The 21792-nt window shown below is 40.4% G+C and overlaps 36 non-coding genes and 9 pseudogenes across 36 annotated transcripts; all 45 read right to left on the bottom strand.

Moving 5' to 3' along the window:
- Window positions 1–1806: 1806 nt before the first annotated feature.
- Window positions 1807–1925, bottom strand: LOC141604294 (5S ribosomal RNA). The gene has a single exon (XR_012526000.1). It is a non-coding gene; the product is annotated as a 5S ribosomal RNA (ribosomal RNA).
- Window positions 1926–2169: 244 nt separating this feature from the next.
- LOC141604449 (5S ribosomal RNA) lies at window positions 2170–2288 on the bottom strand. Its single transcript, XR_012526148.1, has one exon. It is a non-coding gene; the product is annotated as a 5S ribosomal RNA (ribosomal RNA).
- A 244-nt stretch (window positions 2289–2532) lies between these two features.
- LOC141604437 (5S ribosomal RNA) lies at window positions 2533–2651 on the bottom strand. Its single transcript, XR_012526136.1, has one exon. It is a non-coding gene; the product is annotated as a 5S ribosomal RNA (ribosomal RNA).
- Window positions 2652–2894: 243 nt separating this feature from the next.
- On the bottom strand, window positions 2895–3013 carry LOC141604413 (5S ribosomal RNA). The gene has a single exon (XR_012526114.1). It is a non-coding gene; the product is annotated as a 5S ribosomal RNA (ribosomal RNA).
- A 245-nt stretch (window positions 3014–3258) lies between these two features.
- LOC141602865 (5S ribosomal RNA) lies at window positions 3259–3377 on the bottom strand. Its single transcript, XR_012524771.1, has one exon. It is a non-coding gene; the product is annotated as a 5S ribosomal RNA (ribosomal RNA).
- Window positions 3378–3632: 255 nt separating this feature from the next.
- LOC141604365 (5S ribosomal RNA) lies at window positions 3633–3751 on the bottom strand. Its single transcript, XR_012526067.1, has one exon. It is a non-coding gene; the product is annotated as a 5S ribosomal RNA (ribosomal RNA).
- Window positions 3752–4346: 595 nt separating this feature from the next.
- Window positions 4347–4465, bottom strand: LOC141604306 (5S ribosomal RNA). The gene has a single exon (XR_012526012.1). It is a non-coding gene; the product is annotated as a 5S ribosomal RNA (ribosomal RNA).
- Window positions 4466–4709: 244 nt separating this feature from the next.
- Window positions 4710–4828, bottom strand: LOC141604318 (5S ribosomal RNA). Its single transcript, XR_012526023.1, has one exon. It is a non-coding gene; the product is annotated as a 5S ribosomal RNA (ribosomal RNA).
- A 243-nt stretch (window positions 4829–5071) lies between these two features.
- Window positions 5072–5190, bottom strand: LOC141603134 (5S ribosomal RNA). The gene has a single exon (XR_012525030.1). It is a non-coding gene; the product is annotated as a 5S ribosomal RNA (ribosomal RNA).
- A 255-nt stretch (window positions 5191–5445) lies between these two features.
- Window positions 5446–5563, bottom strand: LOC141604144 (5S ribosomal RNA; annotated as a pseudogene).
- Window positions 5564–7599: 2036 nt separating this feature from the next.
- Window positions 7600–7718, bottom strand: LOC141603123 (5S ribosomal RNA). Its single transcript, XR_012525018.1, has one exon. It is a non-coding gene; the product is annotated as a 5S ribosomal RNA (ribosomal RNA).
- Window positions 7719–7974: 256 nt separating this feature from the next.
- LOC141602853 (5S ribosomal RNA) lies at window positions 7975–8093 on the bottom strand. The gene has a single exon (XR_012524760.1). It is a non-coding gene; the product is annotated as a 5S ribosomal RNA (ribosomal RNA).
- A 2032-nt stretch (window positions 8094–10125) lies between these two features.
- LOC141603042 (5S ribosomal RNA) lies at window positions 10126–10244 on the bottom strand. Its single transcript, XR_012524941.1, has one exon. It is a non-coding gene; the product is annotated as a 5S ribosomal RNA (ribosomal RNA).
- A 244-nt stretch (window positions 10245–10488) lies between these two features.
- On the bottom strand, window positions 10489–10607 carry LOC141604197 (5S ribosomal RNA). The gene has a single exon (XR_012525926.1). It is a non-coding gene; the product is annotated as a 5S ribosomal RNA (ribosomal RNA).
- A 244-nt stretch (window positions 10608–10851) lies between these two features.
- On the bottom strand, window positions 10852–10970 carry LOC141604341 (5S ribosomal RNA). Its single transcript, XR_012526045.1, has one exon. It is a non-coding gene; the product is annotated as a 5S ribosomal RNA (ribosomal RNA).
- Window positions 10971–11209: 239 nt separating this feature from the next.
- LOC141603112 (5S ribosomal RNA) lies at window positions 11210–11328 on the bottom strand. Its single transcript, XR_012525007.1, has one exon. It is a non-coding gene; the product is annotated as a 5S ribosomal RNA (ribosomal RNA).
- Window positions 11329–11559: 231 nt separating this feature from the next.
- LOC141603347 (5S ribosomal RNA) lies at window positions 11560–11678 on the bottom strand. The gene has a single exon (XR_012525229.1). It is a non-coding gene; the product is annotated as a 5S ribosomal RNA (ribosomal RNA).
- A 237-nt stretch (window positions 11679–11915) lies between these two features.
- On the bottom strand, window positions 11916–12034 carry LOC141604353 (5S ribosomal RNA). Its single transcript, XR_012526056.1, has one exon. It is a non-coding gene; the product is annotated as a 5S ribosomal RNA (ribosomal RNA).
- A 237-nt stretch (window positions 12035–12271) lies between these two features.
- LOC141603101 (5S ribosomal RNA) lies at window positions 12272–12388 on the bottom strand. Its single transcript, XR_012524996.1, has one exon. It is a non-coding gene; the product is annotated as a 5S ribosomal RNA (ribosomal RNA).
- Window positions 12389–12619: 231 nt separating this feature from the next.
- LOC141604206 (5S ribosomal RNA) lies at window positions 12620–12737 on the bottom strand (annotated as a pseudogene).
- Window positions 12738–12964: 227 nt separating this feature from the next.
- On the bottom strand, window positions 12965–13082 carry LOC141602924 (5S ribosomal RNA). Its single transcript, XR_012524828.1, has one exon. It is a non-coding gene; the product is annotated as a 5S ribosomal RNA (ribosomal RNA).
- Window positions 13083–13320: 238 nt separating this feature from the next.
- LOC141604212 (5S ribosomal RNA) lies at window positions 13321–13439 on the bottom strand. The gene has a single exon (XR_012525931.1). It is a non-coding gene; the product is annotated as a 5S ribosomal RNA (ribosomal RNA).
- A 237-nt stretch (window positions 13440–13676) lies between these two features.
- Window positions 13677–13795, bottom strand: LOC141604163 (5S ribosomal RNA). Its single transcript, XR_012525920.1, has one exon. It is a non-coding gene; the product is annotated as a 5S ribosomal RNA (ribosomal RNA).
- A 236-nt stretch (window positions 13796–14031) lies between these two features.
- LOC141604174 (5S ribosomal RNA) lies at window positions 14032–14150 on the bottom strand. Its single transcript, XR_012525922.1, has one exon. It is a non-coding gene; the product is annotated as a 5S ribosomal RNA (ribosomal RNA).
- A 238-nt stretch (window positions 14151–14388) lies between these two features.
- On the bottom strand, window positions 14389–14507 carry LOC141602759 (5S ribosomal RNA). Its single transcript, XR_012524670.1, has one exon. It is a non-coding gene; the product is annotated as a 5S ribosomal RNA (ribosomal RNA).
- Window positions 14508–14742: 235 nt separating this feature from the next.
- On the bottom strand, window positions 14743–14864 carry LOC141604188 (5S ribosomal RNA; annotated as a pseudogene).
- A 236-nt stretch (window positions 14865–15100) lies between these two features.
- On the bottom strand, window positions 15101–15220 carry LOC141604112 (5S ribosomal RNA; annotated as a pseudogene).
- A 236-nt stretch (window positions 15221–15456) lies between these two features.
- On the bottom strand, window positions 15457–15575 carry LOC141603466 (5S ribosomal RNA). Its single transcript, XR_012525341.1, has one exon. It is a non-coding gene; the product is annotated as a 5S ribosomal RNA (ribosomal RNA).
- Window positions 15576–15808: 233 nt separating this feature from the next.
- LOC141603229 (5S ribosomal RNA) lies at window positions 15809–15928 on the bottom strand. Its single transcript, XR_012525120.1, has one exon. It is a non-coding gene; the product is annotated as a 5S ribosomal RNA (ribosomal RNA).
- A 246-nt stretch (window positions 15929–16174) lies between these two features.
- LOC141603078 (5S ribosomal RNA) lies at window positions 16175–16293 on the bottom strand. The gene has a single exon (XR_012524974.1). It is a non-coding gene; the product is annotated as a 5S ribosomal RNA (ribosomal RNA).
- A 240-nt stretch (window positions 16294–16533) lies between these two features.
- On the bottom strand, window positions 16534–16653 carry LOC141604191 (5S ribosomal RNA; annotated as a pseudogene).
- A 230-nt stretch (window positions 16654–16883) lies between these two features.
- LOC141604117 (5S ribosomal RNA) lies at window positions 16884–17002 on the bottom strand (annotated as a pseudogene).
- Window positions 17003–17242: 240 nt separating this feature from the next.
- Window positions 17243–17361, bottom strand: LOC141603831 (5S ribosomal RNA). Its single transcript, XR_012525679.1, has one exon. It is a non-coding gene; the product is annotated as a 5S ribosomal RNA (ribosomal RNA).
- Window positions 17362–17595: 234 nt separating this feature from the next.
- Window positions 17596–17714, bottom strand: LOC141603455 (5S ribosomal RNA). Its single transcript, XR_012525330.1, has one exon. It is a non-coding gene; the product is annotated as a 5S ribosomal RNA (ribosomal RNA).
- A 235-nt stretch (window positions 17715–17949) lies between these two features.
- LOC141604110 (5S ribosomal RNA) lies at window positions 17950–18069 on the bottom strand (annotated as a pseudogene).
- A 241-nt stretch (window positions 18070–18310) lies between these two features.
- On the bottom strand, window positions 18311–18429 carry LOC141603986 (5S ribosomal RNA). Its single transcript, XR_012525815.1, has one exon. It is a non-coding gene; the product is annotated as a 5S ribosomal RNA (ribosomal RNA).
- Window positions 18430–18667: 238 nt separating this feature from the next.
- Window positions 18668–18786, bottom strand: LOC141603972 (5S ribosomal RNA). Its single transcript, XR_012525804.1, has one exon. It is a non-coding gene; the product is annotated as a 5S ribosomal RNA (ribosomal RNA).
- Window positions 18787–19022: 236 nt separating this feature from the next.
- On the bottom strand, window positions 19023–19142 carry LOC141603158 (5S ribosomal RNA). Its single transcript, XR_012525053.1, has one exon. It is a non-coding gene; the product is annotated as a 5S ribosomal RNA (ribosomal RNA).
- Window positions 19143–19377: 235 nt separating this feature from the next.
- Window positions 19378–19496, bottom strand: LOC141602936 (5S ribosomal RNA). Its single transcript, XR_012524839.1, has one exon. It is a non-coding gene; the product is annotated as a 5S ribosomal RNA (ribosomal RNA).
- Window positions 19497–19736: 240 nt separating this feature from the next.
- LOC141604170 (5S ribosomal RNA) lies at window positions 19737–19856 on the bottom strand (annotated as a pseudogene).
- A 238-nt stretch (window positions 19857–20094) lies between these two features.
- Window positions 20095–20213, bottom strand: LOC141603960 (5S ribosomal RNA). Its single transcript, XR_012525793.1, has one exon. It is a non-coding gene; the product is annotated as a 5S ribosomal RNA (ribosomal RNA).
- A 241-nt stretch (window positions 20214–20454) lies between these two features.
- Window positions 20455–20573, bottom strand: LOC141603819 (5S ribosomal RNA). The gene has a single exon (XR_012525668.1). It is a non-coding gene; the product is annotated as a 5S ribosomal RNA (ribosomal RNA).
- A 246-nt stretch (window positions 20574–20819) lies between these two features.
- Window positions 20820–20938, bottom strand: LOC141603808 (5S ribosomal RNA). The gene has a single exon (XR_012525656.1). It is a non-coding gene; the product is annotated as a 5S ribosomal RNA (ribosomal RNA).
- Window positions 20939–21177: 239 nt separating this feature from the next.
- LOC141603796 (5S ribosomal RNA) lies at window positions 21178–21296 on the bottom strand. Its single transcript, XR_012525646.1, has one exon. It is a non-coding gene; the product is annotated as a 5S ribosomal RNA (ribosomal RNA).
- A 246-nt stretch (window positions 21297–21542) lies between these two features.
- LOC141604203 (5S ribosomal RNA) lies at window positions 21543–21661 on the bottom strand (annotated as a pseudogene).
- Between the last annotated feature and the right edge of the window lie 131 nt (window positions 21662–21792).

Raw genomic sequence — 21792 nt, 5'->3', positions numbered from 1 at the left:
GGGTGTGTGTTGAGATCGCTATGTGTTTACCTTGTGTGTTGTATATCTATATAGAATTATATGGTATGAATTGGTGGATGTATGCATGTGGCGGATATGAGGTGTTGAGGTGAATGATGAAGATAATGTATGTATGCATGTTGGTTAGATAACGAAGTTGTATGATGAATGTTTTATAATGTGGCATTTTAGAAACATTTGGAGTAGGATTGATGTTTGTGGTATATATATATATATATATATATATATATATATATATATATATATATATATATATATATATATATATATATATATATATATATATATATATATATATATAAATTAATCAAATTTTTAATTAGCGTAAGTAGAACATTTAATCGCCAAGTTGACATAATTACGGTGGACGCAGGTCTAAGAGTTATTGAATCACCACCTGCAATTTTAAACAACTTTCCTCTCTTGACATCATCAAGTAGGAAGAACACATAGTTTAAACAAGGATTAGAGTTATACAAAACAAATTGTTCAACAAATAACACATAACCAATATTAGCAAATAAAATCACAAACATAAAGCCAAGGCAAAAAGAGATTATAAAGGCTTTTATTTTGATTTAGGCATTTGGCATGGTTATGGCAAAAGGCTTGGCACGATATAGGCTAGGCACGGTTTGAGCAAGAGATTAATCATCAACTTCTTTATCAACCAACCCGTGAACCATCTCCATAAGCTCTTCATTTTGACCCTTAACCTCCTTGAGTTCCTTACGTAAACCCATCACTTCCAAACGAAGACGTGTCAAAGAAGACGATTGCATAGAGGAGAAGGCAACATCCGTAGCCTTCATACCCGACCAAATACGAGCAAGTTTATCATCTTCAATTTCAAGTACATTTGTGATAAAACTCCCGAGGTCATAGTGTCACACATGTGATCAACACCGAAACTTGTCGAATCAACAAAGTCCATTTTCTCAAGAATGACCGATAACCACATCTCATAAGCTAACACGGTGGTACTATCAACCTTACGCTTTTATACTATCTTAGCAAGATGATCAATATGAAATAACATCAAAGCGGGTAGGTTAATATGAAGGTGTTTAGCAAGATAAAAGATCAACCACATGTATAGCACACCACACACACCACGACTCTTATTACACGGTATCAACGTTCTATAAATGAAATTGAAAAAGAACCGATGATTTATTTTGATTTCTCTTGGCTAAAGTGTGATGGGGGATGAGGCTTTGGGACATAGAAACTTTGTGACGGTCATGGAACTTACACCATCTATAGTCAGCCAACCACCCTTCGGAAACGAGGACAACCCGGTTGTAGGATTATCGAGTAAATTTACGACAGTCTAAACATATAGAAACAAGGGCTTGTTATTGATCATGGTGGAAAGACTACCCGATTGGACATCGACTTTGACCGTGGTATAAAATTGAACAATCTCCGCTAAATACACTCGATTATAAAGATTAAGAAGGTTCTCCCACTTTTGTGCATGAATTGCATCTTTAAAGAACTTAAAAGATTAGTGCTGGTATGATCGCACCCATACACTTTCCTCACAAATTTCATTATATTACCTCATCTCTAGCCTTTTTTCAACATAAAACAAGTTTTCAATATCCCGTCACGTCTCCGTGTCTCCGAACGGCCGCAACTTGCTCCCGGAGAGTCCGATTGGGGGGGATTTTTTTTTCAAATTTATTATCTCGACGAGATCTACGCGTTTAAATCATTAAACCAAGATAATTTGGAGGCAAAGTACCGTGAAAAAACGAAAAAAAGAAAAAGAAAAAAGAAGGGGTGCAACACGAGGCCTTCCCAGGAGGTCACCCATCCTAGTACTACTCTCGCCCAAGCACGCTTAACTGCGGAGTTCTGATGGGATCCGGTGCATTAGTGCTGGAATGATTGCAACCATACACTTTTTTCACAAATTTCATTATCTTACCTCATCTCTAGCCTTTTTTCAACATAAAACAAGGTTTCAATATCCCGTCACGTCTCCGTGTCTCCGAACGGCCGTAACTTGCTCCCGGAAACTCCGATTGGGGCGAATTTTTTTTTCAAATTTATTATCTCGACGAGATCTACGCGTTTAACTTATTAAACTAAGATAATTTGAAGGCAAAGTACCGTTAAAAAACGAAAAAAAGAAAAAAAGGGGTGCAACACGAGACCTTCCCAGGAGGTCACCCATCCTAGTACTACTCTTGCCCAAGCATGCTTAACTGCGGAGTTCTGATGGGATCCGGTGCATTAGTGCTGGTATGATCGCACCTATACACTTTCCTCACAAATTTCATTATATTACCTCATCTCTAGCCTTTTTTCAACATAAAACAAGTTTTAAATATCCCGTCACGTCTCTGTGTCTCCGAACGGCCGTAACTTCCTCCCGGAGAGTCTGATTGGGGCGGATTTTTTTTCAAGTGTATTATCTCGACGAGATTTACGCGTTTAAATCATTAAACCAAGATAATTTGGAGGCAAATTATCGTAAAAAAACGAAAAAAAAGAAAAAAAAGGGTGCAACACGAGGCCTTCCCAGGAGGTCACCCATCCTAGTACTACTCTCGCCCAAGCACGCTTAGCTGCGGAGTTTTGAAGGGATCCGGTGCATTAGTGCTGGTATGATCGCACCCATACACTTTCCTCACAAATTTAATTATATTACCTCATCTCTAGCCTTTTTTCAACATAAAACAAGTTTTCAATATCCCGTCACGTCTCTGTGTCTCCGAACAGCCGTAACTTGCCCCCGGAGAGTCCGATTGGGGGGGGGGGGGATTTTTTTTTCAAATTTATTATCTCGACGAGATCTACGAGTTTAAATTATTAAACCAAGATAATTAGGAGGTAAAGTACCGTGAAAAAAAGAAAAAAACGGGGTGCAACACGAGGTCTTCCCAGGAGGTCACCCATCCTGGTACTACTCTCGCCCAAGCATGCTTAACTGCGGAGGGCTGATGGGATCCGGTGCATTAGTGCTGGTATGATCGCACCCATACACTTTTCTCACAAATTTCATTATATTACCTCATCTCTAGTTTTTATTCAACATAAAACAAGTTTTCAATATCCCGTCACGTCTCCGTGTCTCCGAACGGCCATAACTTGGTCCTGGATAGTACTATTGGGGCGGATTTGTTTTTTCAAATTTATTATCTTGACGAGATCTACGCATTTAACTCATTAAACTAAGATAATTTAGAGGTAAAGTACCGTGAAAAAAAGAAAAAAAGAAAAAAAGGGGTGCAACACGAGGCCTTCCCAAGAGCTCGCCCATCCTAGTACTACTCTCGCCCAAGCACGCTTAACTGCGGAGTTCTAATGGGATCCGGTGCATTAGTGCTGGTATGATCACACACATACACTTTCCTCCCAAATTTCATTATATTACCTCATCTCTAGCCTTTTTTCAACATAAACCAAGTTTTCAATATCCCGTCACGTCTCCGTGTCTCCGAACGGCCGTAACTTGGTCCCGGAGAGTCTGATTGGGGCGGATTTTTTTTTCAAATTTATTATCTCGACGAGATCTACGCGTTTAAATCATTAAAACAAGATAATTTGGAGGCAAAGTACCGTGAAAAAAGGAAAAAAAAAAGAAAAAAAGAAAAAAAGGGGTGCAACACGAGGCCTTCCCAGAAGGTCAACCATCCTAGTACTACTCTCGCCCAAGCACGCTTAACTGCGGAGTTCTAATGGGATCCGGTGCATTAGTGCTGGTATGATCGCATCCATACACTTTCCTCCCAAATTTCATTATATTACCTCATCTCTAGCCTTTTTTCAACATAAACCAAGTTTTCAATATCCCGTCACGTCTCCGTGTCTCTGAACGGCCGTAACTTGCTCCCAGAGGGTCCGATTGGGGGGGGAGGGATTTTTTTTCAAATTTATTATCTCGACGAGATCTACGTGTTTAAATCATTAAACCAAGATAATTTGGAGGCAAAGTACCGTGAAAAAACGAAAAAAAGAAAAAAAAGAAAAGAAGGGGTGCAACACGAGGCCTTCCCAGGAGGTCACCCATCCTAGTATGATGGGATCTGGTGCATTAGTGCTGGTATGATCGCATCCATACACTTTCCTCCCAAATTTCATTATATTACCTCATCTCTAGCCTTTTTTCAACATAAACTAAGTTTTCAATATCCCGTCACGTCTCCGTGTCTCTGAACGGCCGTAACTTGCTCCCGGAGAGTCCGATTGGCGGGGGATTTTTTTTTCAAATTTATTATCTCGACGAGATCTACGTGTTTAAATCATTAAACCAAGATAATTTGGAGGCAAAGTACCGTGAAAAAACGAAAAAAAGAAAAAAAAGAAAAGAAGGGGTGCAACACGAGGCCTTCCCAGGAGGTCACCCATCCTAGTACTACTCTCGCCCAAGCACGCTTAACTGCGGAGTTCTGATGGGATCCGGTGCATTAGTGCTGGTATGATTTCACCCATACACTTTTCTCACAAATTTCATTATCTTACCTCATCTCTAGCCTTTTTTCAACATAAAACAAGTTTTCAATATCCCGTCACGTCTCCGTGTCTCCGAACGGCCGTAACTTGCTCCCGGAGACTCCGATTGGGTTGAAATGTTTTTTCAAACTTATTATCTCAACGAGATCTACGCGTTTAACTTATTAAACCAAGATAATTTGAAGGCAAAGTACCGTTAAAAAACGAAAAAAAGAAAAAAAGGGGTGCAACACGAGGCCTTCCCAGGAGGTCAGCCATCCTAGTACTACTCTCGCCCAAGCACGCTTAACTGCGGAGTTCTGATGGGATCCGGCGCATTAGTGCTGGTATGATTGCACCCATACACTTTCCTCACAAATTTCATTATATTACCTCATCTCTAACCTTTTTTCAACATAAAACAAGTTTTCAATATCCCGTCACGTCTTAGTGTCTCCGAACGGCCGTAACTTCCTCCCGGAGAGTCTGATTGGGGCGGATTTTTTTTCAAGTTTATTATCTCGACGAGATTTACGCATTTAAATCATTAAACCAAGATAATTTGGAGGCAAAGTACCATGAAAAAACGAAAAAAAGAAAAAAAGGGGTGCAACACGAGGCCTTCCCAGGAGGTCAACCATCCTAGTACTACTCTCGCCCAAGCACGCTTAGCTGCGGAGTTTTGAAGGGATCTGGTGCATTAGTGCTGGTATGATCGCACTCATACACTTTCCTCACAAATTTAATTATATTACCTCATCTCTATCCTTTTTTCAACCTAAAACAAGTTTTCAATATCCCGTCACGTCTCCGTGTCTCCGAACGGCCGTAACTTGCTCCCGGAGAGTCCGATTGGGGGGGATTTTTTTTCAAATTTCTTATCTCGACGAGATCTACGCGTTTAACTCATTGAACCAGGATAATTTGGTAGCAAAGTACTGTAAAAAAACGAAAAAAAGAAAAAAAGAAAAGAAAAAAAGGGTGCAACACGAGGCTTTCCCAGGAGGTTACCCATCCTAGTACTAATCTCGCCCAAGCACGCTTAATCTGCGAGTTCGATGGGATCCGGTGTATTAGTGTTGGTATGATCGCAGCCATACACTTTCCTCACAAATTTCATTATATTACCTCATCTCTAGCCTTTTTTCAACATAAAACAAGTTTTCAATATCCCGTCACGTTTCCGTGTCTCCGAACGGCCATAACTTGCTCCCGCCACTGCCACCCATGGTCAGTCCATATCCGCGGCCAAACACACCCTTCTAGTAATCATTCAACCACACAAACAACCCTTAAAACAGGGAGTAAACCAGTCCTAAACACGGTTCCAAAACAGGCACTGCGATTCAAAACGAGTTTTTCAAAATTTTAAAATATCGGGTATACATGTGACGACATTTGCGTAAAGACACTAGCAGGAAAACCGATCAGAGGGACCGTTTAATCCGTCCCAAAACAGATAACAAGAGTATTAAAATGGAGGATAAAACTGGGGGGAGAAGCCCAACAAATGCACGATTTCTAATATAATTTAGACAAAAAAGGTAAATTCGAGACGGAATGAGTACGACTATAACAAGGATAAACACCACCTAATTCCCTGCCATAAGTAAGTAAACCCATAAAATCAGCAAACAAGATGCCCATTACTCGCACAAAAGGAATCGACAGCCCATGTTTGACAACACCATGGCCGACTACTCCCTATGGGACGAACCACGAAGACACCAAAAACCAGCCATGTAAACTGGCCTCGAGCATCATAAAATCAAACCCATCCATGACGAACATAGTAAAGACTTTTACTTTACAATAAACAAAGACAAGGCCGGTAAGAAGGGCGAGTTTCCCGACGTTTTGTCGAGTAACCTATCACCGTTACCTTAGACGCTCCTTATTCTTCGAATAAAAGGTCCCAAAAGCTTCAATCTTCTATAGGGTCTTCGAAACCTTCGTCCTGGAGCAAGAAAACGAACGAGGTTGAGGCAAAACCGAAACTTTATAAGACGACGAAAAACGAAACCATCACAAAAATGAGACTTTATTACCTTGAAAGAATGAGGAAGGAAAGAGGAAGCTAATGGTGTAAAAATCATGGAATTTGATTGAGAAATAAGGGAGAAAACCGGGTTTGAAAGGTCGACTAAAATGGAGATGTACGGCTCCTTGTTGTTTGTTGTTGCTGCTGCTGCTCTTTTTGAAAGAAAGAAGAAGATGGAATAAGGGTGTGGAGATAGGGACACGGGGTAGAGTAGTATAACAATAACATTATATATCATAATATGTATTAATAATAATGTAATAATATATAATAATAATAATAATATAAAATGATAACATGTAAATGTAGTGTGTGGGGTTAGTGTATGAGTGAATAATTATTAGACTAGTTAGGTGAAAAAAGGTAAATGGTGTGTTGTCGGTATGGGAAAGGTCGAGAAAAGATTAGTCTCACAAGTGGAAATATGACGGTCAACAGCTAGACGGAATAATGTCTCGAGTCTATATTAACTTGAAACGGAACTAATATTATTACTTGTCACTATTATTATCCGACCAAAAATACGTATACACATATTCTTATATAAATTATGCCTTAAAAATATAATTTAATAATACGTATTTTTATAAAAATGAGCTTTTATATATTACTTTTATAAAAGTCGTGTTTGACATAAAATTAATTAAATTGAATAATTCAAAAATATAAAATAAAGTAATCAAACTGTTTAAAAAATTTTTAAATGTCAAAATGGAAAATTCGCGGGTTTGTTATTGATCATGGCGGAAAGACTACCCGATTGGACATCGACTTTGACCGTGGTATAAAATTGAACAATCTGATGGTATGATGGGATCCGGTGCATTAGTGCGGGTATAATCGCACCCATACACTTTCCTCACAAATTTCATTATATTACCTCATCTCTAGCCTTTTTTCAACATAAAACAAGTTTTCAATATCCCGTCACGTCTTAGTGTCTCCGAACGGCCGTAACTTCCTCCCGGAGAGTCTGATTGGGGCGGATTTTTTTTCAAGTTTATTATCTCGACGAGATTTACGCATTTAAATCATTAAACCAAGATAATTTGGAGGCAAAGTACCATGAAAAAACGAAAAAAAGAAAAAAAGGGGTGCAACACGAGGCCTTCCCAGGAGGTCAACCATCCTAGTACTACTCTCGCCCAAGCACGCTTAGCTGCGGAGTTTTGAAGGGATCTGGTGCATTAGTGCTGGTATGATCGCACTCATACACTTTCCTCACAAATTTAATTATATTACCTCATCTCTATCCTTTTTTCAACCTAAAACAAGTTTTCAATATCCCGTCACGTCTCCGTGTCTCCGAACGGCCGTAACTTGCTCCCGGAGAGTCCGATTGGGGGGGATTTTTTTTCAAATTTCTTATCTCGACGAGATCTACGCGTTTAACTCATTGAACCAGGATAATTTGGTAGCAAAGTACTGTAAAAAAACGAAAAAAAGAAAAAAAGAAAAGAAAAAAAAGGGTGCAACACGAGGCTTTCCCAGGAGGTTACCCATCCTAGTACTAATCTCGCCCAAGCACGCTTAACTGCGGAGTTCTGATGGGATCCGGTGTATTAGTGTTGGTATGATCGCAGCCATACACTTTCCTCACAAATTTCATTATATTACCTCATCTCTAGCCTTTTTTCAACATAAAACAAGTTTTCAATATCCCGTCACGTTTCCGTGTCTCCGAACGGCCATAACTTGCTCCCGCAAATTTATTATGGTCAGAGTCCATATCCGCGGCCAAACACACCCTTCTAGTAATCATTCAACCACACAAACAACCCTTAAAACAGGGAGTAAACCAGTCCTAAACACGGTTCCAAAACAGGCACCAGCAGTTCAAAAACTGAGTTTTTCAAGCGGAAAATATCGGGTATACATGTGACGACATTTGCGTAAAGACACTAGCAGGAAAACCGATCAGAGGGACCGTTTAATCCGTCCCAAAACAGATAACAAGAGTATTAAAATGGAGGATAAAACTGGGGTGAGAAGCCCAACAAATGCACGATTTCAGACAGACAACAAAAGGTAAATTCGAGACGGAATGAGTACGACTATAACAAGGATAAACACCACCTAATTCCTGCCATAAGTAAGTAAACCCATAAAATCAGCAAACAAGATGCCCATTACTCGCACAAAAGGAATCGACAGCCCATGTTTGACAACACCATGGCCGACTACTCCCTATGGGACGAACCACGAAGACACCAAAAACCAGCCATGTAAACTGGCCTCGAGCATCATAAAATCAAACCCATCCATGACGAACATAGTAAAGACTTTTACTTTACAATAAACAAAGACAAGGCCGGTAAGAAGGGCGAGTTTCCCGACGTTTTGTCGAGTAACCTATCACCGTTACCTTAGACGCTCCTTATTCTTCGAATAAAAGGTCCCAAAAGCTTCAATCTTCTATAGGGTCTTCGAAACCTTCGTCCTGGAGCAAGAAAACGAAAGAGGTTGAGGCAAAACCGAAACTTTATAAGACGGCGAAAAACGAAACCATCACAAAAATGAGACTTTATTACCTTGAAAGAATGAGGAAGGAAAGAGGAAGCTAATGGTGTAAAAATCATGGAATTTGATTGAGAAATAAGGAGAAAAACCGGGTTTGAAAGGTCGACTAAAATGGAGATGTACGGCTCCTTGTTGTTTGTTGTTGCTGCTGCTGCTCTTTTTGAAAGAAAGAAGAAGATGGAATAAGGGTGTGGAGATAGGGACACGGGGTAGAGTAGTATAACAATAACATTATATATCATAATATGTATTAATAATAATGTAATAATATATAATAATAATAATAATATAAAATGATAACATGTAAATGTAGTGTGTGGGGTTAGTGTATGAGTGAATAATTATTAGACTAGTTAGGTGAAAAAAGGTAAATGGTGTGTTGTCGGTATGGGAAAGGTCGAGAAAAGATTAGTCTCACAAGTGGAAATATGACGGTCAACAGCTAGACGGAATAATGTCTCGAGTCTATATTAACTTGAAACGGAACTAATATTATTACTTGTCACTATTATTATCCGACCAAAAATACGTATACATATATTCTTATATAAATTATGCCTTAAAAATATAATTTAATAATACGTATTTTTATAAAAATGAGCTTTTATATATTACTTTTATAAAAGTCGTGTTTGACATAAAATTAATTAAATTGAATAATTCAAAAATATAAAATAAAGTAATCAAACTGTTTAAAAAATTTTTAAATGTCAAAATGGAAAATTCGCGGGTTTGTTATTGATCATGGCGGAAAGACTACCCGATTGGACATCGACTTTGACCGTGGTATAAAATTGAAAAATCTGATGGTATGATGGGATCCGGTGCATTAGTGCGGGTATAATCGCACCCATACACTTTCCTCACAAATTTCATTATATTACCTCATCTCTAGCCTTTTTTCAACATAAAACAAGTTTTCAATATCCCGTCACGTCTCCGTGTCTCCGAACGGCCGTAACTTGCTCCCGGAGAGTCCGATTGGGGCGGATTTTTTATTCAAATTTATTATCTCGACGAGATCTACGCGTTTAACTCATTAAACCAAGATAATTTGGAGGCAAAGTACTGTGAAAAAAAGAAAAAAAAGAAAAAAAGGGGTGTAACACGAGGCCTTCCCAGGACGTCACCCATCCTAGTACTATTCTCGCCCAAGCACGCTTAACTGCGGAGTTTTGATGGGATCCGGTGCATTAGTGCTGGTATGATCGCACCCATACACTTTCCTCACAAATTTCATTATATTACCTCATATCTAGCCTTTTTTCAACATAAAACAAGTTTTCAACATCCCGTCACGTCTCCGTGTCTCCGAACGGCCGTAACTTGCTCCCGGAGAGTCCGATTGGGCGGATTTTTTTTTCAAATTTATTACCTCGACGAGATATACGCGTTTAAATCATTAAACCAAGATAATTTGGAGGCAAAGTACCATGAAAAAACGAAAAAAAGAAATAAAAGGGGTGCAACACGAGGCCTTCCCAGGAGGTCACCCATCCTAGTACTACTCTCGCCCAAGCACGCTTAACTGCGGAGTTCTGATGGAATCCGGTGCATTAGTGCTGGTATGATCGCACCCATACACTTTCCTCACAAATTTCATAATATTACCTCATCTCTAGCCTTTTTTCAACATAAAACAAGTATTCAATATCCCGTCACGTCTCCGTGTCTCCGAACGGCCGTAACTTCTTCCCGAAGAGTCCGATTGAGGCGGATTTTTTATTTAAATTTATTATCTCGACGAGATTTATGCGTTTAACTCATTAAACCAAGATAATTTGGAGGCAAAGTACCGTAAAAAAAAGAAAAAAAGAAAAAAAAGGGTGCAACACGAGGCCTTCCCTGGAGGTCACCCATCCTAGTACTACTCTCGCCCAAGCCCGCTTAACTGCGGAGTTCTGATGGGATCCGGTGCATTAGTGCTGGTATGATCGCACCCATACACTTTCCTCACAAATTTCATTATATTACCTCATCTCTAGCCTTTTTTCAACATAAAACAAGTTTTCAATATCCCGTCACGTCTCCGAACGGCCGTAACTTGCTCCCGGAGAGTCCGTTTAGGGCGGAGTTTTTTTTCAAATTTATTATCTCGACGAGATCTACGCGTTTAACACATTAAACTAAGATAATTTAGAGGCAAAGCACCGTGAAAAAAAAAAGAAAAAAAGAAAAAAAAGGGTTCAGCACGAGGCTTTCCGAGGAGGTCAGCCATCCTAGTACTACTCTCGCCCAAGCACGCTTAACTGCGGAGTTCTGATGGGATCCGGTGCATTAGTGCTGGTATGATCGCACCCATACATTTTCATCACAAATTTCATTATATTACCTCATCTCTAGCCTTTTTTCAACATAATACAAGTTTTTAATATCCCGTCACGTGTCCGAACGGCCGTAACTTGCTCCCGGAGAGTCCGATTGGGGCGGATTTTTTTTTTTTCAAATTTATTATCTCGACGAGATCTACGCGTTTAACTCATTAAACTAAGATAATTTAGAGGCAAAGTACCGTGAAAAAAGAAAAAAAAGGGGTGCAACACGAGGCCATCCCAGGAGGTCACCCATCCTATTACTACTCTCGCCCAAGCACGCTTGACTGCGGAGTTCTGATGGGAACCGGTGCATTAGTGTTGGTATGATCGCACCCATACACTTTCCTCACAAATTTCATTATATTACCTCATCTGTTGCCTTTTTCAACATAAAACAAGTTTTCAATATCCCGTCACGTCTCCGAACGGCCGTAACTTGCTCCCGGAGAATCCGATTGGGGCGGATTTTTTTTTCAAATTTATTATCTCGACGAGATCTACGCGTTTAACTCATTAAACTAATATAATTAAGAGGCAAAGTACCGTGAAAAAAAGAAAAAAAAAGAAAAAAAGGGGTGCAACACGAGGCCTTCCCAGGAGGTCACCCATCCTAGTACTACTCTCGCCCAAGCACGCTTGACTGCGGAGTTCTGATGGGATCCGGTGCATTAGTGTTGGTATGATCGCACCCATACACTTTCTTCACAAATTTCATTATATTACCTCATCTGTAGCCTTTTTTCAACATAAAACAAGTTTTCAATATCCCGTCACGTCTCCGAACGGCCGTAACTTGCTCCCGGAGAGTCCGATTGGGGCGGATTTTTTTTTTCAAATTTATTATCTCAACGAGATCTACGCGGTTAACTCATTAAACTAAGATAATTTAGAGGCAAAGCACCGTGAAAAAAAGAAAAATAGGAAAAAAGGGGTGCAGCACAAGGCTTTCCCAGAAGGTCACCCATCCTAGTACTACTCTCGCCCAAGCACGTAACTGCGGAGTTCTGATGGGATCCGGTGCATTAGTGCTGGTATGATCGCACCCATACACTTTCCTCACAAATTTCATTATATTACCTCATCTCTAGCCTTTTTTCAACATAAAACAAGTTTTCAATATCCCGTCACGTCTCCGAACTAGTAACTTGCTCCGGAGAGTCCGATTGGGGCGGATTTTTTTTTCAAATTTATTATCTCGACGAGATCTACGCGTTTAACTAATTAAACTAATATAATTTAGAGGCAAAGTACCGTGAAAAAAGAAAAAAAAAAAAAAAGGGTGCAACATGAGGCCTTCCCGGAGGTCACCCATCCTAGTACTACTCTCGCCCAAGCACGCTTAATCTGCGGAGTTCGATGGGATCCGTGCATTAGTCTTTGGTATGATCGCACCCATACACTTTCCTCACAAATTTCATTATATTACCTCATCTCTAGCCTTTTTCAACATAAAACAAGTTTTCAATATCCCGTCACGTCTCCGAACGGCCGTAACTTGCTCCCGGAGAGTCCGATTGGGGCGGATTTTTTTTTCAAATTTATTATCTCGACGAGATCTACGCGTTTAACTAATTTAACTAAGATAATTTAGAGGCAAAGTACCGTGAAAAAAAGAAAAAAAGGGGTGCAACACGAGGCCTTCCTAGGAGGTCACCCATCCTAGTACTACTCTTGCCCAAGCACGCTTAACTGCGGAGTTCTGATGGGATCCGTGCATTAGTGCTGGTATGATCGCACCCATACACTTTCCTCACAAATTTCATTATATTACCTCATCTCTAGCCTTTTTTCAACATAAAACAAGTTTTCAATATCCCGTCACGTCTCCGAACGGCCGTAACTTGCTCCCGGAGAGTCCGATTGGGGCGGATTTTTTTTTCAAATTTATTATCTCGACGAGATCTACGCGTTTAACTCATTAAACTAATATAATTTAGAGGCAAAGTACCGTGAAAAAAAGAAAAAAAGGAAAAAAAAGGGGTGCAACACGAGGCCTTCCCAGGAGGTCACCCATCCTAGTACTACTCTCGCCCAAGCACGCTTAACTGCGGAGTTCTGATGGGATCCGGTGCATTAGTTCTGGTATGATCGCACCCATACACTTTCCTCACAAATTTCATTATATTACCTCATCTCTAGCCTTTTTCAACATAAAACAAGTTTTCAATATCCCGTCACGTCTCCGAACGGCCGTAACTTGCTTCCGGAGAGTCCGATTGGGGCGGATTTTTTTTTCAAATTTATTATCTCGACGAGATCTACGCGTTTAACTCATTAAACTAATATAATTTAGAGGCAAAGTACCGTGAAAAAAAAAAAAAAAAGAAAAAAAAGGGGTGCAACACGAGGCCTTCCCAGGAGGTCACCCATCCTAGTACTACTCTCGCCCAAGCACGCTTAACTGCGGAGTTCTAATGGGATCCGGTGCATTAGTGCTGGTATGATCGCACCCATACACTTTCCTCACAAATTTCATTATATTACCTCATCTCTAGCCTTTTTCAACATAAAACAAGTTTTCAATATCCCGTCACGTCTCCGAGCAGTAGTAACTTGCTCCCGGAGAGTCCGATTGGGGCGGATTTTTTTTTTTTCAAATTTATTATCTCGACGAGATCTAAGCGTTTAACTCATTAAACTAATATAATTTAGAGGCAAAGTACCGTGAAAAAAAAAAAGAAAAAAAAAAGGGTGCAACACGAGGCCTTCCCAGGAGGTCACCCATCCTAGTACTACTCTCGCCCAAGCACGCTTAACTGCGGAGTTCTAATGGGATCCGGTGCATTAGTGCTGGTATGATCGCACCCATACACTTTCCTCACAAATTTCATTATATTACCTCATCTCTAGCCTTTTTTCAACATAAAACAAGTTTTCAATATCCCGTCACGTCTCCGAACAGTAGTAACTTGCTCCGGAGAGTCCGATTGGGGCGGATTTTTTTTTCAAATTTATTATCTCGACGAGATCTACGCGTTTAACTCATTAAACTAATATAATTTAGAGGCAAAGTACCGTGAAAAAAAGAAAAAAAAGAAAAAAAAAGAGGTGCAACACGAGGCCTTCCCAGGAGGTCACCCATCCTAGTACTACTCTCGCCCAAGCACGTTTAGCTGCGGAGTTTTGATGGGATCCGGTGCATTAGTGCTGGTATGATCGCACCCATACACTTTCCTCACAAATTTCATTATATTACCTCATCTCTAGCCTTTTTTCAACATAAAACAAGTTTTCAATATCCGTCACGTCTCCCGAACAGTAGTAACTTGCTCCCGGAGAGTCCGATTGGGGCGGATTTTTTTCAAATTTATTATCTCGACGAGATCTACGCGTTTAACTCATTAAACTAATATAATTTAGAGGCAAAGTACCGTGAAAAAAAGAAAAAAAAAAAAAAAAAGGGTGCAACACGAGGCCTTCCCGGAGGTCACCCATCCTAGTACTACTCTCTCTTGCCCAAGCACGCTTAAGCTGCGGAGTTCGATGGGATCCGGTGCATTAGTTTTGGTATGATCGCACCCATACACTTTCCTCACAAATTTCATTATATTACCTCATCTCTAGCCTTTTTCAACATAAAACAAGTTTTCAATATCCGTCACGTCTCCCGAGCAGTAGTAACTTGCTCCCGGAGAGTCCGATTGGGGCGGATTTTTTTTTCAAATTTATTATCTCGACGAGATCTACGCGTTTAACTCATTAAACTAATATAATTTAGAGGCAAAGTACCGTGAAAAAAAGAAAAAAAGAAAAAAAAGGGGTGCAACACGAGGCCTTCCCAGGAGGTCACCCATCCTAGTACTACTCTCGCCCAAGCACGCTTAAGCTGCGGGAGTTCGATGGGATCCGGTGCATTAGTTTTGGTATGATCGCACCCATACACTTTCCTCACAAATTTCATTATATTACCTCATCTCTAGCCTTTTTCAACATAAAACAAGTTTTCAATATCCGTCACGTCTCCCGACAGTAGTAACTTGCTCCGGAGAGTCCGATTGGGGCGGATTTTTTTTTCAAATTTATTATCTCGACGAGATCTACGCGTTTAACTCATTAAACTAATATAATTTAGAGGCAAAGTACCGTGAAAAAAAGAAAAAAAAGAAAAAAAAAGGGGTGCAACACGAGGCCTTCCCAGGAGGTCACCCATCCTAGTACTACTCTCGCCCAAGCACGCTTAAGCTGCGGAGTTCTATGGGATCCGGTGCATTAGTTTTGGTATGATCGCACCCATACACTTTCCTCACAAATTTCATTATATTACCTCATCTCTAGCCTTTTTCAACATAAAACAAGTTTTCAATATCCGTCACGTCTCTCGAGGCAGTAGTAACTTGCTCCGGAGAGTCCGATTGGGCGGATTTTTTTTTCAAATTTATTATCTCGACGAGATCTACGCGTTTAACTCATTAAACTAATATAATTTAGAGGCAAAGTACCGTGAAAAAAAAAAAAAAAAAAAAAAGGGGTGCAACACGAGGCCTTCCCCGGAGGTCACCCATCCTAGTACTACTCTCGCCCAAGCACGCTTAAGCTGCGGAGTTCTAATGGGATCCGGTGCATTAGTTTTGGTATGATCGCACCCATACACTTTCCTCACAAATTTCATTATATTACCTCATCTCTAGCCTTTTTCAACATAAAACAAGTTTTCAATATCCGTCACGTCTCCGAGCAGTAGTAACTTGCTCCGGAGAGTCCGATTGGGGCGGATTTTTTTTTCAAATTTATTATCTCGACGAGATCTAAGCGTTTAACTCATTAAACTAATATAATTTAGAGGCAAAGTACCGTGAAAAAAAAAAAAAAAAAAAAAAAAAAGAAAAAAAAAAAGGTGCAACACGAGGCCTTCCCAGGAGGTCACCCATCCTAGTACTACTCTCGCCCAAGCACGCTTAACTGCGGAGTTTTGATGGGATCCGGTGCATTAGTTTTGGTATGATCGCACCCATACACTTTCCTCACAAATTTCATTATATTACCTCATCTCTAGCCTTTTTCAACATAAAACAAGTTTTCAATATCCGTCACGTCTCCGTCTCGAACAGTAGTAACTTGCTCCCGGAGAGTCCGATTGGGGCGGATTTTTTTCAAATTTATTATCTCGACGAGATCTACGCGTTTAACTCATTAAACTAATATAATTTAGAGGCAAAGTACCGTGAAAAAAAAAAAAAAAAAAAAAAAAAAAAGGTGCAACACGAGGCCTTCCCGGAGGTCACCCATCCTAGTACTACTCTCTCGCCCAAGCACGCTTAAGCTGCGGAGTTCGATGGGATCCGGTGCATTAGTCTTTGTATGATCGCACCCATACACTTTCCTCACAAATTTCATTATATTACCTCATCTCTAGCCTTTTTCAACATAAAACAAGTTTTCAATATCCGTCACGTCTCTCGAGAGCAGTAGTAACTTGCTCCGGGAGAGTCCGATTGGGGCGGATTTTTTTTTCAAATTTATTATCTCGACGAGATCTACGCGTTTAACTCATTAAACTAATATAATTTAGAGGCAAAGTACCGTGAAAAAAAGAAAAAAAAGGGGTGCAACACGAGGCCTTCCCGGGAGGTCACCCATCCTAGTACTACTCTCGCCCAAGCACGCTTAAGCTGCGGAGTTCGATGGGATCCGGTGCATTAGTCTTTGTATGATCGCACCCATACACTTTCCTCACAAATTTCATTATATTACCTCATCTCTAGCCTTTTTCAACATAAAACAAGTTTTCAATATCCCGTCACGTCTCTCCAGAGCAGTAGTAACTTGCTCCGGAGAGTCCGATTGGGGCGGATTTTTTTTTCAAATTTATTATCTCGACGAGATCTACGCGTTTAACTCATTAAACTAATATAATTTAGAGGCAAAGTACCGTGAAAAAAAGAAAAAAAAAAAAAAAAAAGGGGTGCAACACGAGGCCTTCCCGGGAGGTCACCCATCCTAGTACTACTCTCGCCCAAGCACGCTTAAGCTGCGGAGTTCGATGGGATCCGGTGCATTAGTTTTGGTATGATCGCACCCATACACTTTCCTCACAAATTTCATTATATTACCTCATCTCTAGCCTTTTTCAACATAAAACAAGTTTTCAATATCCGTCACGTCTCCCGAGCAGTAGTAACTTGCTCCGGAGAGTCCGATTGGGGCGGATTTTTTTTTCAAATTTATTATCTCGACGAGATCTACGCGTTTAACTCATTAAACTAATATAATTTAGAGGCAAAGTACCGTGAAAAAAAAAAAAAAGAAAAAAAAGGGGTGCAACACGAGGCCTTCCCAGGAGGTCACCCATCCTAGTACTACTCTCGCCCAAGCACGCTTAAGCTGCGGAGTTCGATGGGATCCGGTGCATTAGTTTTGGTATGATCGCACCCATACACTTTCCTCACAAATTTCATTATATTACCTCATCTCTAGCCTTTTTCAACATAAAACAAGTTTTCAATATCCGTCACGTCTCCGAGCAGTAGTAACTTGCTCCGGAGAGTCCGATGGGGGCGGATTTTTTTTTCAAATTTATTATCTCGACGAGATCTACGCGTTTAACTCATTAAACTAATATAATTTAGAGGCAAAGTACCGTGAAAAAAAAAAAAAAAAAAAAAAAAAGGGGTGCAACACGAGGCCTTCCCCGGAGGTCACCCATCCTAGTACTACTCTCGCCCAAGCACGCTTAAGCTGCGGAGTTACGATGGGATCCGGTGCATTAGTTTTGGTATGATCGCACCCATACACTTTCCTCACAAATTTCATTATATTACCTCATCTCTAGCCTTTTTCAACATAAAACAAGTTTTCAATATCCGTCACGTCTCCGAGCAGTAGTAACTTGCTCTCCGGAGAGTCCGATTGGGGCGGATTTTTTTTTCAAATTTATTATCTCGACGAGATCTACGCGTTTAACTCATTAAACTAATATAATTTAGAGGCAAAGTACCGTGAAAAAAAAAAAAAAAAAAAAAAAAAAAAAGGGGTGCAACACGAGGCCTTCCCCGGAGGTCACCCATCCTAGTACTACTCTCGCCCAAGCACGCTTAAGCTGCGGAGTTCGATGGGATCCGGTGCATTAGTTTTGGTATGATCGCACCCATACACTTTCCTCACAAATTTCATTATATTACCTCATCTCTAGCCTTTTTCAACATAAAACAAGTTTTCAATATCCGTCACGTCTCCCGAGCAGTAGTAACTTGCTCCCGGAGAGTCCGATTGGGGCGGATTTTTTTCAAATTTATTATCTGACGAGATCTACGCGTTTAACTCATTAAACTAATATAATTTAGAGGCAAAGTACCGTGAAAAAAAAAAAAAAAAAAAAAAAAAAAAAGGGGTGCAACACGAGGCCTTCCCCGGAGGTCACCCATCCTAGTACTACTCTCGCCCAAGCACGCTTAAGCTGCGGAGTTCGATGGGATCCGGTGCATTAGTTTTGGTATGATCGCACCCATACACTTTCCTCACAAATTTCATTATATTACCTCATCTCTAGCCTTTTTCAACATAAAACAAGTTTTCATATCCGTCACGTCTCCGAGCAGTAGTAACTTGCTCCGGAGAGTCCGATTGGGGCGGATTTTTTTTTCAAATTTATTATCTCGACGAGATCTACGCGTTTAACTCATTAAACTAATATAATTTAGAGGCAAAGTACCGTGAAAAAAATAAAAAAAAAAAAAAAAAAAGGGGTGCAACACGAGGCCTTCCCGGGAGGTCACCCATCCTAGTACTACTCTCGCCCAAGCACGCTTAAGCTGCGGAGTTCTGATGGGATCCGGTGCATTAGTTTTGGTATGATCGCACCCATACACTTTCCTCACAAATTTCATTATATTACCTCATCTCTAGCCTTTTTCAACATAAAACAAGTTTTCAATATCCGTCACGTCTCCGAGCAGTAGTAACTTGCTCCGGAGAGTCCGATTGGGGCGGATTTTTTTTTCAAATTTATTATCTCGACGAGATCTACGCGTTTAACTCATTAAACTAATATAATTTAGAGGCAAAGTACCGTGAAAAAAAAAAAAAAAAAAAAAAAAAAGGGTGCAACACGAGGCCTTCCCAGGAGGTCACCCATCCTAGTACTACTCTCGCCCAAGCACGCTTAACTGCGGAGTTTTGATGGGATCCGGTGCATTAGTTTTGGTATGATCGCACCCATACACTTTCCTCACAAATTTCATTATATTACCTCATCTCTAGCCTTTTTCAACATAAAACAAGTTTTCAATATCCGTCACGTCTCCCGAGCAGTAGTAACTTGCTCCGGAGAGTCCGATTGGGGCGGATTTTTTTTTCAAATTTATTATCTCGACGAGATCTACGCGTTTAACTCATTAAACTAATATAATTTAGAGGCAAAGTACCGTGAAAAAAAAAAAAAAAAAAAAAAAAAAAAAAAGGTGCAACACGAGGCCTTCCCGGAGGTCACCCATCCTAGTACTACTCTCTCGCCCAAGCACGCTTAAGCTGCGGAGTTCGATGGGATCCGGTGCATTAGTTTTGGTATGATCGCACCCATACACTTTCCTCACAAATTTCATTATATTACCTCATCTCTAGCCTTTTTCAACATAAAACAAGTTTTCAATATCCGTCACGTCTCCCGAGCAGTAGTAACTTGCTCCGGAGAGTCCGATTGGGGCGGATTTTTTTTTCAAATTTATTATCTCGACGAGATCTACGCGTTTAACTCATTAAACTAATATAATTTAGAGGCAAAGTACCGTGAAAAAAAAAAAAAAAAAAAAAAAAAAAGGGGTGCAACACGAGGCCTTCCCCGGAGGTCACCCATCCTAGTACTACTCTCGCCCAAGCACGCTTAAGCTGCGGAGTTCGATGGGATCCGGTGCATTAGTTTTGGTATGATCGCACCCATACACTTTCCTCACAAATTTCATTATATTACCTCATCTCTAGCCTTTTTTCAACATAAAACAAGTTTTCAATATCCGTCACGTCTCCCGAGCAGTAGTAACTTGCTCCCGGAGAGTCCGATTGGGGCGGATTTTTTTTTTTTCAAATTTATTATCTCGACGAGATCTACGCGTTTAACTCATTAAACTAATATAATTTAGAGGCAAAGTACCGTGAAAAAAAAAAAAAAAAAAAAAAAAAGGGGTGCAACACGAGGCCTTCCCGGGAGGTCACCCATCCTAGTACTACTCTCGCCCAAGCACGCTTAAGCTGCGGAGTTCGATGGGATCCGGTGCATTAGTTTTGGTATGATCGCACCCATACACTTTCCTCACAAATTTCATTATATTACCTCATCTCTAGCCTTTTTTTCAACATAAAACAAGTTTTCAATATCCCGTCACGTCTCCGAGCAGTAGTAACTTGCTCCGGAGAGTCCGATTGGGGCGGATTTTTTTTTCAAATTTATTATCTCGACGAGATCTACGCGTTTAACTCATTAAACTAATATAATTTAGAGGCAAAGTACCGTGAAAAAAAAAAAAAAAAAAAAAAAAGAAAAAAAAGGGGTGCAACACGAGGCCTTCCCGGGAGGTCACCCATCCTAGTACTACTCTCGCCCAAGCACGCTTAAGCTGCGGAGTTCGATGGGATCCGGTGCATTAGTTTTGGTATGATCGCACCCATACACTTTCCTCACAAATTTCATTATATTACCTCATCTCTAGCCTTTTTCAACATAAAACAAGTTTTCAATATCCCGTCACGTCTCGAGAGCAGTAGTAACTTGCTCCCGGAGAGTCCGATTGGGGCGGATTTTTTTTTCTAATTTATTATCTCGACGAGATCTACGCGTTTAACTCATTAAACTAATATAATTTAGAGGCAAAGTACCGTGAAAAAAAAAAAAAAAAAAAAAAAAAAGGGGTGCAACACGAGGCCTTCCCGGGAGGTCACCCATCCTAGTACTACTCTCGCCCAAGCACGCTTAAGCTGCGGAGTTCGATGGGATCCGGTGCATTAGTTTTGGTATGATCGCACCCATACACTTTCCTCACAAATTTCATTATATTACCTCATCTCTAGCCTTTTTCAACATAAAACAAGTTTTCAATATCCGTCACGTCTCCCGAGCAGTAGTAACTTGCTCCGGAGAGTCCGATTGGGGCGGATTTTTTTTTCAAATTTATTATCTCGACGAGATCTACGCGTTTAACTCATTAAACTAATATAATTTAGAGGCAAAGTACCGTGAAAAAAAGAAAAAAAAAAAAAAAAAAAAAAAAAAAAAGGTGCAACACGAGGCCTTCCCGGAGGTCACCCATCCTAGACTACTCTCTCGCCCAAGCACGCTTAAGCTGCGGAGTTCGATGGGATCCGGTGCATTAGTTTTGGTATGATCGCACCCATACACTTTCCTCACAAATTTCATTATATTACCTCATCTCTAGCCTTTTTCAACATAAAACAAGTTTTCAATATCCGTCACGTCTCCGAGCAGTAGTAACTTGCTCCCGGAGAGTCCGATTGGGGCGGATT

Source organism: Silene latifolia, chromosome 9 (assembly GCF_048544455.1).
Source record: "Silene latifolia isolate original U9 population chromosome 9, ASM4854445v1, whole genome shotgun sequence".
NCBI classification, from domain to species: domain Eukaryota; kingdom Viridiplantae; phylum Streptophyta; class Magnoliopsida; order Caryophyllales; family Caryophyllaceae; genus Silene; species Silene latifolia.
Note: the sequence above shows the minus strand (reverse complement) of the source record. Positions and strands in the feature narration are given on the sequence as shown.